This window comes from Ciconia boyciana, chromosome 2 (assembly GCF_034638445.1).
Source record: "Ciconia boyciana chromosome 2, ASM3463844v1, whole genome shotgun sequence".
In the NCBI taxonomy this organism is placed as follows: Eukaryota; Metazoa; Chordata; class Aves; order Ciconiiformes; family Ciconiidae; genus Ciconia; species Ciconia boyciana.
The window spans coordinates 97,851,560-97,868,839 of NC_132935.1; the positions used below are offsets into that span (position 1 = coordinate 97,851,560).

A 17,280-nucleotide genomic window follows, 5' to 3' on the forward strand; every position below is an offset into this window, starting at 1 on the left:
CTGCTGCTGTTCACCCTTTCACTCCTTTCACTTCTCAAGTAGCTTGCTGTAGCTTCAGGTTGCTGTAAATTATGCCCTGAGGCTAGAGCAGCCCATAGTTGGTCCATATGGGCCAGTCCCCTGCCAGAAAGTCTGCCAGCAGTGTTTTGCATACAAGCAAATTCAAATGCACATCACATGCGTTTCATTTCAGACAACGTACTTGGGCTGAACAGAGTCTGGCCCACCCCAAAAACAGATATACCATAAAACAAAGGCATACCATGCTTTACGCTTAGCTAAATGTTCTGTATGCATTCTTAATAAACAGATTTATCTCACCTTGAGTTTACTGACATGTATGTTAAACAGAATATAAAATGAATTTGTCACTATTCAGCTTATTCCAGAAGTCCTCATTTTTTGCAAGATAATCCTCACTAAGGTTTTATAAACACTTTAGTTTAAACCTGTAAACTGCCTTTCTAACATGTTTAACATGGGGATGGTTTCATCAAAACAGAATAAAAAATGCTCAGTTTTAGTGTGACTTGCCAAAAGCCAGGGAAACCAAACAATCCACAAGTTAAGACTGCTTGCTCAAGATAGCCTTCAGCTGATTTATCTGACAGGCCACTGCTTCTGTTGCTTTTGAAAGATCCTCTGAGACTAGTTACGTCTCATAGCAGGGAATCCTTACCTTGCTTTCATGGTTTATAATACGAACAATAGGTGTCATCCATCTTAGGTGACTGTTGTGGTAGGTCTCTGGTTGTGAATGTAAATTATAAATCTCTTTAAAAAAGAGGGCTAGAATCGTCTTTCCATGTCTTAAGGAATTTTCCTTTGCTTGTAAGGGGTCTCAGCACCTCCAGATGGCCATTTTTAATGATACATAAAATACCAGAGACTTATACCACATGGAAACCATTTATTACTTATATCTTTGAGAATGAGACCACTGTCTTAGGTATAGACACTGGATTGCTAACTATTGCTGGCTTAGGATAAAAACAAGCTACTTTAAAATACTTCAAATTGATTATTAGGTAATTTTCTGTGGTATGTCCATGGGTGGATGAGCAAACAGCAACAAGGATGTAACAGCATGTAATTAATTGATTTGATGTTCATGCTTTGTTCCAGAAATGCTGAATCAAAAAAAAAAACCCCAAACCTTATGGCAAAGGTGTTGCTCGTGTTATGTTTGTCCCTCCACTTCTCCTCTCTATACTGGCCAGACTACGAAAAATGTTAGAAGGTGGCTGGTGATTTTCAGATATTCCATGTGAGATCTAAGGAAACCATGCTGGCTGAAAGATGGCAAGGCTTTACATTCCTGAGGTTCAGTCATGGAAAGAAAACTTGTCCTAAGATGAGTCAATTAGCTAGGCATGCTTAGTTTTCTTTGGTAATAGTAGGCTTGTTTTCCCCAATAAGGTCAAATGTTAAGGCCTGTTTGGTTTTGAGGCTGTACTCTTTAGTGTATTTGAAATCCATTACCATGCATGAGGCATTTATGCTGGAAACAGGCCAACTGAAGGCTGTTTGTAAAGTCAAATACCCTTAGCATTTCCTCTTTTTGTTAAGCTAACGTGGTTACAACATCCCTTTGGGCTTCAGAAGTTCCATTTGCAGGTCATTCAGGTCTAAGGTGCTTTGGTGTTGGTACCTAAATATCTTACAGTTGCATTCCTCCTTCTGAGAAACAAAACACTTGACGTAGGTGACAGTTGCATCTCATATACAGCAGCTCTCTAATAAATCATTGACCGCTAAGAGTCATTCCCCACCCCATCAGCTCACTGCTCCAGAAGCAGCCATGGAAGTGAGCTTGCAGCCCTCTCGTTCGCACAGGGCTTGTCCCTGTCGCAGCAGCAGCGGCCCTGCTTTCATGAGGGGCTTTCCCTGGGACGCCTGTGCGAGGCAGGAGTGATTGTTGGATGTGTGCGTGCAGCGGGGAACCAGCATGGAGGGAGCATCACCACGAACATCCACGCACGTCCCAGGAGCACAGGGCCACGGCGCGCCAGCAGGGATTTTGCTCAGCGCCGGGCCTCGTGCAGGTGCAGATTTTGAAAAAGGAGTTGGGCACCATTGACAGGACCTACCCAGACCTGAAGCGGCTAAGCGGAAAGCCACCATCTTGAGACGTCCCCCTTCCCATCCCTTATGACCAAGGCATAGCAAGTCAAAATGAAGGATTAAAAGGCACCTTTTGACAGACGTTTTTGACAAATCAGAAGGAATTTTGACATGAAGCCAAAATTCCCTGTTTGAACAGAAAATTGCTACAGCTCAGTTCCTGCTAATACTCAAAAGCTCCCCAGCCTGAGCTGCTGCCCTTCTGGCACCCGGCTCTCCTCCACAGGATCTAGCAACAACGTAGTTTGCTTCTGTGAGGCTCTCCATGCCTCAGGCACACTGTGTGCAGAGAGATCGTATCCTTTATACAATGCAAGCACAAGGGCTTCGTTCTGAAAATGCGAGTGTGAGGAAAAGGAGATGGTGATGTCCACTTCTTACACACTCGGCCACCAATGCCGCAGCCGTGGCAGCCTCTGCCACTCAGCCCGAGGGGTGCAAGGAAGGATGCAGTCACCATCCTCTCGTGGGAGGCTGAAGCACACTAGTGCTGCACCAGCTCTCCTCATCGGCCAGGGACTGTGTAGCAAGGGAGGTGATACCCCTCAGCTCCCCCAGTAAGCGGGCACCTTCTTTAGTTACGCCTGTTTCCCAGGAGGCTGCTCCAAGGTCCCGTGCTCTAGCCAAGGCCAGCTGCAGGCACTCGCTGGCAGAAACGAGGCCATAACACAAGAAAGAGAGAGAGAAACCAGGCTGCAAGACGGAGCAAGGCAGGGAGAGCACCGCGCTGTAACCAGGCTGTTAGGTTGTTCGGGCGCAGGAAGGCAGCGTCCTGTACTTCAGCCCTGTTACCCAGCGTTAGGTGTGTCCCCGGTTTGCAAAAACAGTCTAGGAGCCAGAACAGAAGCCAATGTTGAAACAGTGCCTCTTTGCAAAACAGAAGTCATGTTTTCATCTGGACACCAGACAGTTTTGCTCCACCAACAAATAAAGTGGGTGGTTCAGAAACCATTTTTGACACTTAGAGATTTAAATTGTGTTTCTTTCTTTGTTTATTCCCATACCTATAATAATCCGTGACTCTTTCTTATTTGCAGTGTTTCAGAGCAAGAGCTCACACACCTAATGCTGATTAATTCTGGTGGACTGGGTAGCTGGCTCCCCTGTGGATATCCTGTTTTCCTGTGAATCATCATTCCTCCTTGAGACATCCTCCAACTCAGATCAAAGATCCAGAATGTATTAGATATGAAGACATCAGACAGCTCAAACAGATTAGAAAAGACACACACAAAGAAATGCATCCCAGCTTCTGCCTCCTCTCCTGCTGAAAATTGGCATGGTGAACACAATCCTTACCACTTGTTAGAAAAGAAACAGTAGGAAGGCAAAAAGAAGAAAAAAGGAGAGAGACTTTGGAAATTTAGTTTACTCAGAGTCTTCTACAAATTACCCTTTCTAAGTATTTGCACTTTTGTACTTCCTTAGCTCTCCCTTGCCATTGGAAACTCTTCAGGCTAAATCCTCATCTGATGGAAAATGACATCCGTAAGCTTCAGCAAGAGCTGCACTAACTGCATCAGCAGAGGACTTGGTACTATCCATTTAAGTATTGAGCCTTGCCTACAAACACACAAATTAAAGGAATGTGAAAACACATGGTCTGTTTTTTCAAGTATATGCAGTCTGTTGTGTTCTTGATGGTTTTATTCGATTTTGCATTTAGCTATATGAACAACTGAAAAGATTCTGTACCAGTGAAATGCCAAAACCTAAGGTCATGAGGTCAAACTAGATTATCTTAATAGTCTCTTCTCCCCTTGCAATCTTTGAACACAGGTTTTATCTGATAAAGCAGTTAAAGTCTTTATTTCAGCAGCGTTTGATCTTGAAGATGGCACAAATAATTAGTCTTTTAAGATTCCGAACCTTTTTTTAAAATAGAATTTTAAACTCTCCTTTTAATGGATGCCTTTTAATCCTTATGTTTAAGAATTAGAGCCGTGTTTGATTTAAGACAATGGACAATGTGTGTGGATAGTCAAAGAGACCATTTTTATGGGAGTGTTTGAACAACATATTGTGTTTTTTCAAGAAGTTGTTTCTCCAGTCAGTGGAAATAGCTGAATGAAGGACCAAAGGACTGTCCTTTTTCTGTCATTAAGCTCATATCAAAGGAAGATAAAATGTGCTGCTCTTACATCGTAGAGTGGACTGTATCAGGCTTTTAGTCCTAGACTGCTAACTCTTCTATTAGCCTTCTGCACTTGGAGGGGAAAAGAAACACTTTTAACCTTACACACTGTGAACACTCACTTGAAGGCAATGGAGGAAAGAATACCCAGCAGAAATACGCTCTGCAAATACTCAGCAAAATCATTAGATCTGCATATTCTTAATCAATGAGGTTTTGGCAGAATTAAGGGTGGTTTTGTTATCCAGGCTATAGTTTGTCCAAGTCCCTGGGTGGGGTTCAGCTGTTTATGTTTTCTTTGGGGAAAAATGTCAGCAAGGTCTGATGCCGAGTTGTTCTCTGCCTCCAAAAAACCCCAATGTGGGAGTATCAGCACGCGGCACGGTTGTGAGAGGCATGTGAACTGAGCCCAGAGTTTGCCCCTCGCTGCAGCTTCCCCGGCTGGGTCAGCCGTCAGGGCCACCACAACCATCCAAGGGAGGTAGGACTGGGTTTGAAGGAGCAAGGGCCAAATAACATGAGAAAGATTTGTCTTCTGCCTAGAGACAGAAACTTCATTGTCCAGTCCTGAGGACAAACGGATAATCTTTTTGTTTGTCATAATCCATGGTATTTCTGTTGTTTTCGTGACCTTCCCCCTTTAACTGGACCCATGTATGCAATACAGATGTAATTAGCAGCGCATTGGAAATAATGACTGATAACATCGTTTTCCAACATCTGAGAGAAAGAGGAGAGGGCAACTGTTGGTCAGTCCAATCTGGAAAGCAGTCTGTAGGTGCCAGCCAGGCATGCCAGAGCACATGCTTGAATCGTCGCCAGGCACGTAGGATATTACACCTGATGCTTCGCCTCCTCCATGTTCCTCCCTGTCAGTCGTCCAGGGCAGTGTTGAGGGAGCTGAGGACTGCTGGCTCTTTAACCAGGTGCTAGCTAGTGCCTCGAAAGAGTTCAGACCCCTACTTCATCCTGTTAGGGACCATTTATTGAGCACATTTTGTGTTTTGTGTATGTACGATAATGCAATTTTGTCAGCCCCACGCTGGAGTACTGACCAGACAATAAAGCTATCTGCGTAATGATGGTGCCAAACGGGGGGGAATTGAGTTCGAGCTAGGTTTGCCCATGTCCCTCTAGGAATTGTCTTGTGAGTTTCTGGCACTGGCATAAAAAAGGGAGCCGTCTGGGAAAGGGTTGGACTTTGAGGCTTTGGAGGATGAAGGAGAATACTTTAAAAATAATTGTTTGGGCCAGAAAATGAAGACAAAGCCTGTCCTCAGTGTTGTCAGGAGCAGTCTCCTGCTGCCTTCAGGAGGGCCAGGATTTCACTCACAGATTTTTAAGGCTGGAGCCCAGAAAGTATCTTACAACAGAGCATGGGTATTTCTGGCACAATGGGGATTGCTGTTAATGACACTGGAAAGTGATTTTTTTTTTTTTTTCTTAACCTGGCATTGCTCCTTCAAGCAAATTAAAGTCTGATACATTTGCATTTCTACATGTCATTAACTCAGGCACCTACTGCAGGGCCTGAAGCTCGTGTCTGCTGGCAAGACTAAATCCCACTAATGCGCTTCTCCTAACACACTGAGGGAATCTGGAGTCTCTCCTTTTGAAGCTGACTTGCTATTTTGACTAATTGCTTCTGGTAACAGTTAATAGCATTTTGCAAAGGCACTTCATCTGCTGACAGCAGATTGATGTAAGGAAGGGACACAGTTCACGTTTCCAAAGGGAGCATTGGGAAACCCATTACCAGCTTCATTAATCTGTTAATAATAAAATTAAAGTACAAATAAAATGTGACAAATTGGGTTCTGTTGTGAAAGTCACTTTAACAGGAGGCTCTGAATAAAGGTCAAAACAGACTCTGATTTCTGCTGTGTTTTAATAGTAGAATCAGAGGAGAGCATTGTCGAAACACTGTAATTAATCTGGTGATACTATAATTGTCCCCAAACGACACAGAAAGAGTTTGACAAGTGATTTTTTTTTTCCTTGAGAGCATTTACAAAACCTGGAACCTAAAGATTTGTCACACAACATTTATGTGCTAATAGATTTCACAGGAAACTTTCAACAACGTAGGTACAGTAAATAGGCTTACTTTCCCTGCCTGTGTACTTGCAGCTGCTACCTCAGTCGAAACTCAAGTTTACCCAGCACAGGGGCACAAGAGAGAAGAAAAGCCCTGCAGGTGCGGATCTTCTAGCAGCAGTCACAGAAATGAGCCTGACGTTGGAAACGGGCTTCATTGAAGAGTCAAGAAACCAGATCAGACATCCCTTTTCTGGCAAGGATGGGGTCGGCTTGCCAGGAGCCCTTGTTTAAAATGAAACCTGTAAAAAGAAATCAGCTTACTGTCCACCCCTTGTTTTAAGGCTACTCCCCAGGCCTATCAGGGCCCCCTCCATCTCTAACGTTGGCCTTCCTAGCCACATCCTAGGTTAGCAGCGTATCTTAGTCTAGCCTCTGCACTTAAATAATCCTCCTGCTGGGATCTTCAGCTAATACCACAGAAACAAAACTGCTAAGAATGAGACCAATTCCAGCCTCTCCGAGGCACGGTGTTAATGGGTTCTGTAGAAAAATGCCCAATTTATCTAAGTTCCTGCTTATTACAGTTGAGCAATTGCCCCAAAAGCAATCAGTCGAAGAGCATAATTTGGGGACGCAGCTGCAACGAATGGAGGGCTTTCTGCAGCCTGGCAGAGTGTGGTCTGCGGGGAGCACCTGAACCAAAGGCACGCTTATTAAAGAACCCAGCCAGGCAAACAAATATATAAACATGTTAATGTGAAGTCTTTGAAGAGAATGGCTCATTAAGTCAGGCAGGATGACTATACGGAAAACTGATAGCTCTATTTTAAAAATCAGCAGGAGGAAAAGGAGAAAGCTGTCCTTTCGTTTTATGCAAGCCAAAAGGAGTCTGTACAGCCTTCGTCTCCTCCAGTCATTTTAACGATAATCTCAGACCCCGAAGAGACCAGATTTCCAGTTTGAGAAGCACCACGTGGAGTTAGTTATGTCAGGAAAGAAGCAAGGGTAGATAAAGAGGAGGGGAAGGAGGACACGCTTGTCACCTGGTCTCCGAGAGGAGTTTGCAGTTACCCGTAGGAGGTGTGAACAGTGGGATGAGGAGTTGCCCCAGTGCTGATGGGCTGGGGGCCTGGGAAGGGCAAGAAGCCTGAAGCAGATGCCCATCAGCGTGCAAACACTTATAGGCTGGAAATCAGATATAAACTGGGCTTAGAGGCCAGGAACTGTGTGGGTTGTGAGATGAGCTGTTAAGCAGAGGCAGAGTATGGGAGGGAGAGAGGGGAGCAGGAGAGCAGCCTGCTCTGGATGGCGTAACCTTTCGTTAGCACAGCACTCTCTCAGAGGAAGGGGCAGGACAAAGGCTCACACAGACGAGTAGATTTTTTCCACAACACGTAGCAAGAGTCCTTCTTGTGCTCAGCATGACTTTAGCTGCTTGCTCAGTTTCACGTTTAAGATCTATTTGTTATTAACATCAAGTCAGATCTCTAATTCTTATTCTACTGATTTGAGCTCTAGAAGTGCAGCTACCAATCCAGTTCAGTCTGGGTTCATGGAGAACTAAGTTGTCCGTGCCTGGGGGAAGATTTTGGGCAAAGCGATGACAGGCAGGTCTAGGATTGCAGCTGCTTTGGGAGCTGGCGGTTGGCTGATTCGAATTTAGTTAGCTGAGGACCCTCTGCTGCCTTTCGTCTGCTCAGCCAGAGCTCACGGAGCATTGCTCCTGCTAACAGAGTGCTGTTTCCTACCTCCTTGTTCCCATTTCCTATCACTATCCCTTTTCCTATCCTTCTGAAATGGGTCTCTCTCATGCAGTGTTTGTACAAGGGCAGGGGGGAAGGCAAGCTCTGCTTGGTTTCTCTGTTTCCTCCTGCTCATATCTCTTCTGCCCAGCAGAAATTTGTGCGTACTTGACCCAGTGTGAGCCTGAGGAAGATGGTCAGAACAGTTGTAAAAGACCATCCCCAAGGCTGGTTGATACCTACCAGGTTGCTGAGTCTTCCTCGAAGTCTTTGCTAGCCACATCTGCTGCATCACAAGGAGGGGAGCTTCCTACTGCTATTGCCTATGTGTAGGATCCTGCAGCTGCCTGTTGTAAAGGCCATCATGCCCCAGGCTTTTCTTCTGTTCCTTTCGATATAGTATATGCCTCTCTCATAATTGCTTTCTCTTTCTCCTTCCCAAAGAGTTCTGCCTTGTAAAATATCAGAGAGAGCAATCCTATGCAGAGAATTAATATCAAAGAGAGATGACCTCAGGCCTGAATGCCCAAACAGAGCTCCTGTAGTCCAGTCAGTACAGTGCAACTCCGGGATCAGCATTTGCTCTAAGTAATTCCAGCTCTGTATTCTTCTTCTTCAAAGGCAGCAGTTACAATAGCAAAATCCTGGCCTTGATTTTTGGGGTGCTGCTACTCTTTTGAACAGATCTGTCAGAATGTCAAGAACACACAGGATGAGCTATAACCAACCCAAGAGAAATCTGGCATCTATTGCTGTAACAGTTTCATTGCCACCTTCTTTCTCTTCCTCTTTGGACTATAAATGTTGACTAAAAGGCATTTTTAATCAAGGTTTATGTATCCCGTCACACTCTAAAATAGATTTCTCCATAAAGGTGAAAGAAGATGCCAGGGAAAAACTCTGCCTTTGTGTTCAAATCCTCATTGCTCCTGGCCAACAGCACTGAAGTTCATTTTTTGTTGTCTTCAGACAGCGAATAACATAGCACATGTACCATTCTGCACGGAGGATTGGGATTAGTATAAACAAAGCAGAAAGATTTATTCCATGTTTAAAAATTAGGGATCAGAGAGTTAATTGCTTTTTTTGGTTTTTCTTTGGTTTTTTTAGCAGCGGCAGTGCCTCAGCACTGCGCCCATAATGCACTTACAGTTTCTCTCTGTCGCTCCACACGTACACTCTGCATAAAACCAAATGCCTCCTGCTCTATAGATTTTTCTTTCAACTGTGCCGTGGAGCAGCAAGGGACAGCAAGGTGAGCGTGACATCAGGGCCAGTGGAGTCGGGGCTTCGTGGCTGGACAAGAGGTGGAGTCCCACAGCCCTGAGCACGGAGAACAGGGCAGGCATCCCAGGAAGGCATCCCAGAGTCCAGATCTCTGGGCAAGTCCACAGCAGCCAGACAGGTCCAAGTTCAAACCAAGACATCAGCCCATCAGTTGGGGTCAGGGTCGAAATGGTCCATGGCCAGGCAGGAGCATGGCTGCAACCAGTGCAGGTGGGCCAAGCACTAGAGCCTCAGCTGAAGATCAGTGTTCAAGCTAAGCATCTACATGCGTATCTGTTGTGCCAGGCTCATCTATAGGAACAACCATCACAAAAATTCCCATACAGTCTAAATAGCTGCTGGCTCTCCTTTGAGAGGATCTCTTTTAGCTCGCTGGGGCTTCTCACAGTAAAACAAAGTAGTAGGAAATATAAAATAAATAAGCTTTTTGCAACAAAATAGTAGTCTGCCCAAAGAAGAGTAGAGAAAAGTATAGCTGTTGGTAGTTTGGAAAACCAAGCTATTATAGGAAAAGTCCAAATGAGGGATTTGGGGTGGGGGGGGGGAGGGCTATTCAATCTGGCAAAGAACAAAGAAGAAACAAAAAGCAAAATCTGGAAGCTTAAATGAGACATGTGCTTTGTTACAAAGATAGAAGGCAAATGAGGATACATAGCCAATATGAGAACAGTTTAATATGGGATGTTCCCCATTCCTTTCAGTCTTATGTCAATATTTGGATAACTTCCTTCATGGCTCAATCAGAACTTCTGAGCCTGATGAATGAGAATCTGTTGAATGAGACTCTTTGGCCTGTATTAAAAGATAGAGTAGAGAGTCCTAATGCTCCCTGTGGCTGTAAAATTTATGAGCATATGAATTTATGGGACTGGAGTTTACTTTTAAGATCCTGGTGTCTGGCTGGTTGCCTGGCTGGGGGGGAAGGACGTGTCACCTGAAGGTGTATGTGTTGGACACCGAGCCATTACTGCTCTCAAGGCACTCAATCTGTCACCAGTATCCTCAGCTGAGAGCTGGACCCAACTGAGTATTTTCAATGCATTTTTCTAGGGGAGAGTTTCTATCCTAAAGTCCAAGCCTGGAACCTGCCATGATTTATGTGCTTGACACACTACAAGTAGTGCCACTGAGAGACTGGGGGGGACGGTCACCAAGTCAATCACAAACCATAAAATCAGGTGTATATCAAGTCAAAGGGACAACTCATTGCTGCTAAGACTAAAATTCAGCAACATGAGTGAGTCTTTGAAGTTTCAGGGCCCAGAAGGATCGAAACAAGTGCAGATGAGAAAATACCATTGAGCCCTGTTTTGTAGTCGTGAGCACTGTGGTCTCTTAACCAGTTTAAAAATGTAGATTATACCTTGATGCTGGAGGCATAAGGGAAGATCTATTGTGAGAAAAGACACTAATAACTGCTGGATGGGGTTTCCTCTTCACCAGTGGAAGGTGAAGCATTGCCCAGGCTTGGCAGGAGCCCCAGTCGAGTCCCCCAGGCAGCAATACAAAGGTATCAGCTGGGGCATGGGGACAGGCCTGCCGGGAGGGGACCACCGGTGGCAGACAGAGGCCTGAAATGCTGGCGTCCTTGTGCCTGGAAGAAGGAAGGTGTCATCAGAGCTAGGAGTGTGGCCAGAGGATGGGAAGAAAGGTGGGACCGCTTGGGTCAAGAGCTCGGGGGTCAGCAAGCCTGGACATTTCAGAGTGAAGGAAATAAAGCCCTTGTGTGTTCAGGGAAGCAGGACTTTATGTCTCCTCTCTGTAAGCAAGGTCACACCAGAGACATACGTGTATTTATATGGACAGGTCTCTGCCTCAACTGTCTCCCTCTAGGGAGGAAGAAAGCCAGTCAGGCCCCCAGATTAGCAAGTGCTTTGGCAGCCCAATGTCTGCAAGAAACATACGGCTGGGATCCAACTATTAAGTCTTTGTCAGGACCGTGAGACCATCCCTAATGGGATTCTCTTCCCCTCTCCCTCCCCTCTCTTCTTACACTTGCCAGTCTTAATTTCATTTTAGCTGTAAGAGTCTCTTTGCTCCTGACATTTCCTCCTGTCTTCCCTAAGTAAACCTATGTTTATGACATTAAATACATTCACTGTGTATTGGTATCAAGCAATTGCTTTTAAAAGATAATCTTCCCCTTTCTGTTATTACCCTTTTATTTCCTCTGCTATTTTTCTTGGTGAGTTATATGGGGAAGAAATTACTGCTATTTTGTCTCGAGGTTTCCCTGAGGAACCTTGTCAAAATGAACAGTCCTTTTACTAAGCTTTCCTATACAGATTGAGCAGAAATAAAACAAAATAATTAAATGTCTCCTGAAATAATTCAGTGCCTAAAACCTTGGGGAAAAATAATGGTTCCATCTCTGCCATTGTGAAAAGCTTTATTGCAGCGCAGCATTTATGTCCTGCACAGGGTCTTACGGTGTCGTCACCATCACCATCAGACCCGAGTGCTTTCCAGGCACGCAGTTAAGTGACGTGACTAACAAGTGTCGTCTGTTTGTTCTCGCAGCCTCTCCCCACTGGGAGAAACCTGTGTGGTTGAGAGCCTTCTTTTGGAAGTATATTGCTTTTGTTTGAGGCATATTCTTATTCTTGTTTTTAGTATACTTTTGTTATCATCTGTTTCTGTTACAGAAGTTTAGTGGCACTCAGGGAACGAGCGCGCCTCCTAGCTGTCCGTTCTCCCGAGTGCTTTGTTCTGCAATAGGAGATTGAGAAAAAAAAGAGTATTTGGAAAGTTTTTCTCAAGTTAGAAATAAGAGGCTGAATTTCACACTAGTGATACACATAATCTGTGCCTACAAACCGGCACGATGAATAATGTCTTGGCTCGCTCTGCTGTGCAAAAATATCCTGCATCCATGCAAAGTTATGGTTATCACAGCCCGAAGCACGGTTGCAGCATGGAAACCCTGAACTCCCTTTGTCTTGTCTTTTTTTTTCTTACAAAGCACGTGAAGGTTTCTCGACTTTGGAATTTGCCCTTCTCATTGGATCAAACAGTCCAAAGCTGTTTAGTTTTCTGGCTCGTCTGTTCCCCCCCTGCTTCTCAGAGAGCGAGAATTAATGGGCTCAGTCCTGCAAGACACTGATCTTCCTGGCACCGGTTCAGCAAACCACTTATGCAAGTGTTTAAATTTTAACCACACATAGGAGCTGAGTCGCTGAGGTTAATAGGACTGTAGCAGGGACTGCGGTGGGATCATCTTCCCTGACCCCGCAGCCTGACCTGCCAACATCCCTCTGACTCCCGCGCTGCCATAACTTGGGGGTGACCTCAGCACATGTTTGTTTATCCTGGAGCTAAATGAGTATATGGGGACTTTGCTGGATCTGCCTTAGACTGCTGGGCCCTCAAGTTCAGCTCTCTGCAGAGCAGTCACCAGGGAAAAGCAGATGGGTGGGATTGGCTCCATGATTTTGTCTGATGGCAGCCAACTAACTACCTTGGCCATGAACCCCTTCAGGGACCTATGACATGGGCAACCTCCTGGGACAGCACCCTCTTTCTCACTGACCCACTACATTTTCTGAGGGGTTTTTTGCCTTCCGAAGGGGTTGTGTGGTGCAGGGAGGGGAAGCTAGCACCGTGGTTTGGGTACTCGAGTTTATGGGGACCTGAACCTCAGCGGTTTCCTCGAGTCCCGTGTTGTAATGGCGAAAGGAGAGGCCACTACCCCGAGCAATGCCTGAGGCACGAACAGGGGCTCTCACGAGTTCTTTGTTCTGTATAGAAACAACAAAATTCATCTTAGGCATCATCACCCACAAAACTTATAAACCTTCTCAGGCAGCCAAAATTGACCCATCCTTTTTCTTAGGGGGGGGGGGGAAACAAGCTCCAGTGGTCCCAATTACTCTGTTCGCTAGAAAAAATATTTTCGTGTAATGACCTCAGTAGGGAGTGCGCAGCTCCTTTTGTGTATTAAATTAAAATCTCTGGGGGAACATTAGGCCCTGTAATTCGTATTTTTCAGATGCAATTTAAGTCTTTCATCAAAAAACCTCATAATAACTGAGCTCTGTGATACCCAGTAGATTCATTTTCATGTGAAGGATGAAAATAGCCAGCAACATGTTAACAAATTCCATGGGGAGACCAATTGTAATGATAAAAATAATCTGACGTGGGCATGAATTTGCAAATACAGTGCTTTATGGATCACTGGAAAGGAAAGGGCTGTCTTAAACACTTTCTTTATATTAAGATAGAGGTGGGGAAAAACTCCCTAGCCTGCTCATTAAGAATGGAGTACATGAGCAGTTTCCAAAGAACAGAGGCCCAAAATGATGCATCTCTATATCTTATTTAGAAAAAATCCCATGTACCAGGAAGACTGCTTGCATAAGTTATCATCACTTCTGCTGCATTAAATTGACTGAGAAAAGGAGAGGTCTGCACGAGTAACAACTTTCACGTATTGGTAACTGCAGAGAAGAACATAGTTTGCTGTGCAAATAACTGATGGCGGATCAAACCTCGTGTTTTGAGGAGCACATGTATAATTTCCAAGGTTTTGTGACTTTTCCAAGAATTGCCTGTGAGTGTAGGAGAGCCCCAAGCCTCAAGATGCTTCCTCCACCTGCATCCTGGGAGAGCACTAGTATGTTAGAAAATATCAGCAGAAATGGAGCTTAGATACAACTTAGCCCCTGGATGGGTAGGCATTTTCTGGTGGGAAAAGCAGCATTCCTCCCCCTCCAGCTGGAAACCTTATCATCTAACATCATTGCTTATTAAAGCACATGGATGGATGCATGCCTCTGCAGCGGTTCGCCTCCTAAGGAGAAGCAGAGCCTTTGGTAGGACTCTCAGCAACACCACTCAGGGCGGGGGGTTCCTGTGCAGCCATGGTCTGAATGTAAAGCTACAAGCTGATAGCCCAGGTCAAGGAGAGGGAGGATATGGCTGGACGTAAAGAGGGAGATGGGAGAATAGAAGAAAATACAACAAATTACTTATCAAAATAACAGATACAGTCTTCGCACTACGTTGCTGTTCAAGTGACAATAAAACATCTGGCAGTCTCAGAGAAGGATAGTGGCTTTGCCAGTATATTAACAGTTTTGCCTAAAATAATTTTAATTATGATTTTAAGCATAAAAACTGTTTTAGCAGGATTCATCATCTGTTGTTGAAACATTTTCCACTGGGGCCCTTGGTTTTTGCAATCCCTAGATATTTACTGCTATTAAAGTAACACATGAAAAGATGCTTATCAGTCCCATCCAAAATATATTTTGTTGCATACAAATGTTTTAGTCTATTTTTGTATTTAATCATCTATAAATAAGCAAACTAAGACCCAGTCCCATAGTACACACGCAAGCCATATGTACATCAGGTACTAATTTTCAGCACACACTTGATTTGTCAAAAAAATTGCACAGAATAAGCTTCCTAAGCCCTGGTTAGTAGGAAGTCGGACTGAGGCAGAGTACAGTTATGAAAAGCAGAACAGGAGATAAAGCCTATGTCATATATTTTTCCTGATGGAGTTGTGAAGGACAAAGTTTGCAAGGAGATATGGCTGCTGAGTGGCGCAGCTACGCTAGAAAAATTACCTCAAGTAGACACGGTTGTAGAACGTGGGCTACAGCCTACAGACACAGGTTATTCTGCTGAGATAAGTTATGCTGGCAAAAAAATAGTTGTGCCTCTGCTAAAAGTCTTTTCAGGAGATAGTACAGACTGAGAAGACCTAACTAACAGGCATGGCCCAAGTTATGCGGTTAACCCTTTAAAGAGAGACCATGACTCACCATCATTCACTCCTAAACTCCTTATCTTTCACAAAGTAGTGAGTGAAATTATTTGTTTTACCGACTCCTGTCAACTTACTTTATCCCCAGAAAGCCATCTGGAAAACCACACAGGAAGCGTAACAGGCATGCCTACAGGCAGGAGAGAAGCCACCTCCTGTTTGCCCAGGCCAGGCCAGCTGAAGCCACCAGATAAAGAAGGGGCAGATTGTTGTCACATTGCTGGTACTGCTAACAGATTCTTATTTTCATAATTGCAAGGGATATTAGCCATTTCCTTCTGCTTTCTTCTTCTCTCTAATTGTGGATACCTTAATGTTGAGTTTATACAACTCAGTTTATGCAGAGCTGATCAACGGGCTGTTCCTGCTGTAATTCCCTCCACCAGCTTGCACTGGGAGAGCACCAAGGAACAAGCCCAAAGACCAAGAAGGAGGTGAACTGGCAGAGAAAAAGGCCCGTGTGTTATATAGGAATTTCTTTGTAAGCAAGAATATTAAAAGGATGAAAATCGATTCATAATGAATTCAGGAGGCGCTCTCTACGTATTTTAACTGGTTGGTATTATCTCATTGAAGAGGCACTCCAGGCTCACTAATGTACGTTGTTACACAAGCAAAGCACTTCAGCATTGATTTTTCTCTTGCAGAGGCTTATGAATCAACATGATTTAAGCAACTCTATGGCTGAGAGTAATGACCAGCCCCTGAAAGTTAGCCAAGCGCAGGAACTTTCTGGACAGAAGCAGTTTTGTATCAGTGCTTTTAATTACATTTGAAGACATGGATTGTCCATTAATATGTGACCTCTAATTATGTTTTTAAGAGGTGGGTCTATTGAAAAACAGTTATATCATGAAGATGTGTGCAGAAGCTTAAAGCAAAGCAATTTGTTTTTTTCTTCCTTCGCAGCCCTTTCAGGAACCTTTGCTTGAAGGAGCAGATCTGCTTTTACCAGAGAGCCAAATGGGGCAATGCATGCACCATCACTCAGGTCCCAGAGGCTCGTGAACCTGATGGGGATGTTGTAGTTATATGTGCTACAAGAGTCTAAACTAAAAAGCAAGTAGCTGCTGCCCTGGCTTGCATCTGGAGGCACTGAGAGGATGCAGCTGCAAAGCGGTAGCTGTGAGGTGCAACACCCACAGCAGGCTCCACTCCACCTGCACGCTGCATCCCGTGGCTTTCCTATCCGCAGGACTGAGCAGAAGTTGCTCCAAGGCATCCAGCACCTGCCTGTTGTGCAATACTTCTTACTTAGGCAAGAGGGGGAACAAACCTTCCCTCCGCAGATCCCCAAGAGCATAAATACAAACCGTAGCTATGGGGTAAGCATTTGGTGCTGGAATCACAAACGAATTTTCTTGGCCTTGCACTTCCCACTGCGGCAATCAGCAGCTATTTGCTGTCTGTGATGGCTGCCAAATTCAGTGACCTTTTGGACAGCAGAGAGCCAGGCAGGGCCCTCCTGGGGCTGGCGGAGTTTGTAGTTCTCTCTCCAGGATCCCACTATCTGCCCCAAGCTGAGAAAACCTCAAATTTCTTTTCTGTTTGCCTCCTCTTTCCTCAAAAATCCCCAGTCTCCAAGCTGTCCAGATGTGCTGATATCATCCAGCGAGCCTTGCATAACTTCCCTCTTGAAAAAAAAAAAGAAAAAAGTGCTGCAGTAGCAGTTCCTACAGAAATTTATTATTTTAATAAGATCCTCTGAAGGACTCAAAACCAAACTAACAGCTGTTCAGAGACCAGTTGTTTCCCCTGAATTCATTGAATTTCTGGGTGAGCATGGACATTTGGGGTATAAATTTGAACACTTCTAAAACTGAAGCTCAGAAAACATCCAAACCAGAAACAATATCTCAATGAAGCTGAAAACTGAATTTAGCATTCAGGTTCCTGTTTTCTTTTCCCTCTGGACAAGAGACAAAAGATCACTGGTTTATTGCTCTGTTACTAATGGCACCAAATAGCTTTAGATGTAACATAAGGAAATCTCTTGTGTTAGATTTAGGGCCACATTGCAGGGGTAGGCCAGAGCTTGCATTAAGAAACCACACAGCCATATTCTCTTCCGTGCTTCCTGTTCAGCCTCAGTAGACTTCACCGTGTTGCTTCTGACTTAGACCAGCACAGAGGAAAGGGAAACCAGTCCCAGTACGGCAGGGATGACCGTGTGTCAG

General features: G+C 44.6%; 1 protein-coding gene across 2 annotated transcripts in view; it reads left to right on the forward strand.

Moving 5' to 3' along the window:
• Positions 1–3,689, forward strand: part of HIVEP1 (HIVEP zinc finger 1) — a 131,920-nt gene extending 128,231 nt beyond the window's left edge. For both annotated transcript variants that reach the window (XM_072853280.1, XM_072853281.1), the window contains one exon: positions 3,162–3,689. The gene's annotated coding sequence lies outside the window, so the exon portion shown is untranslated. The remainder of the gene's footprint in view (positions 1–3,161) is intronic.
• The last annotated feature ends 13,591 nt before the right edge of the window (positions 3,690–17,280 follow it).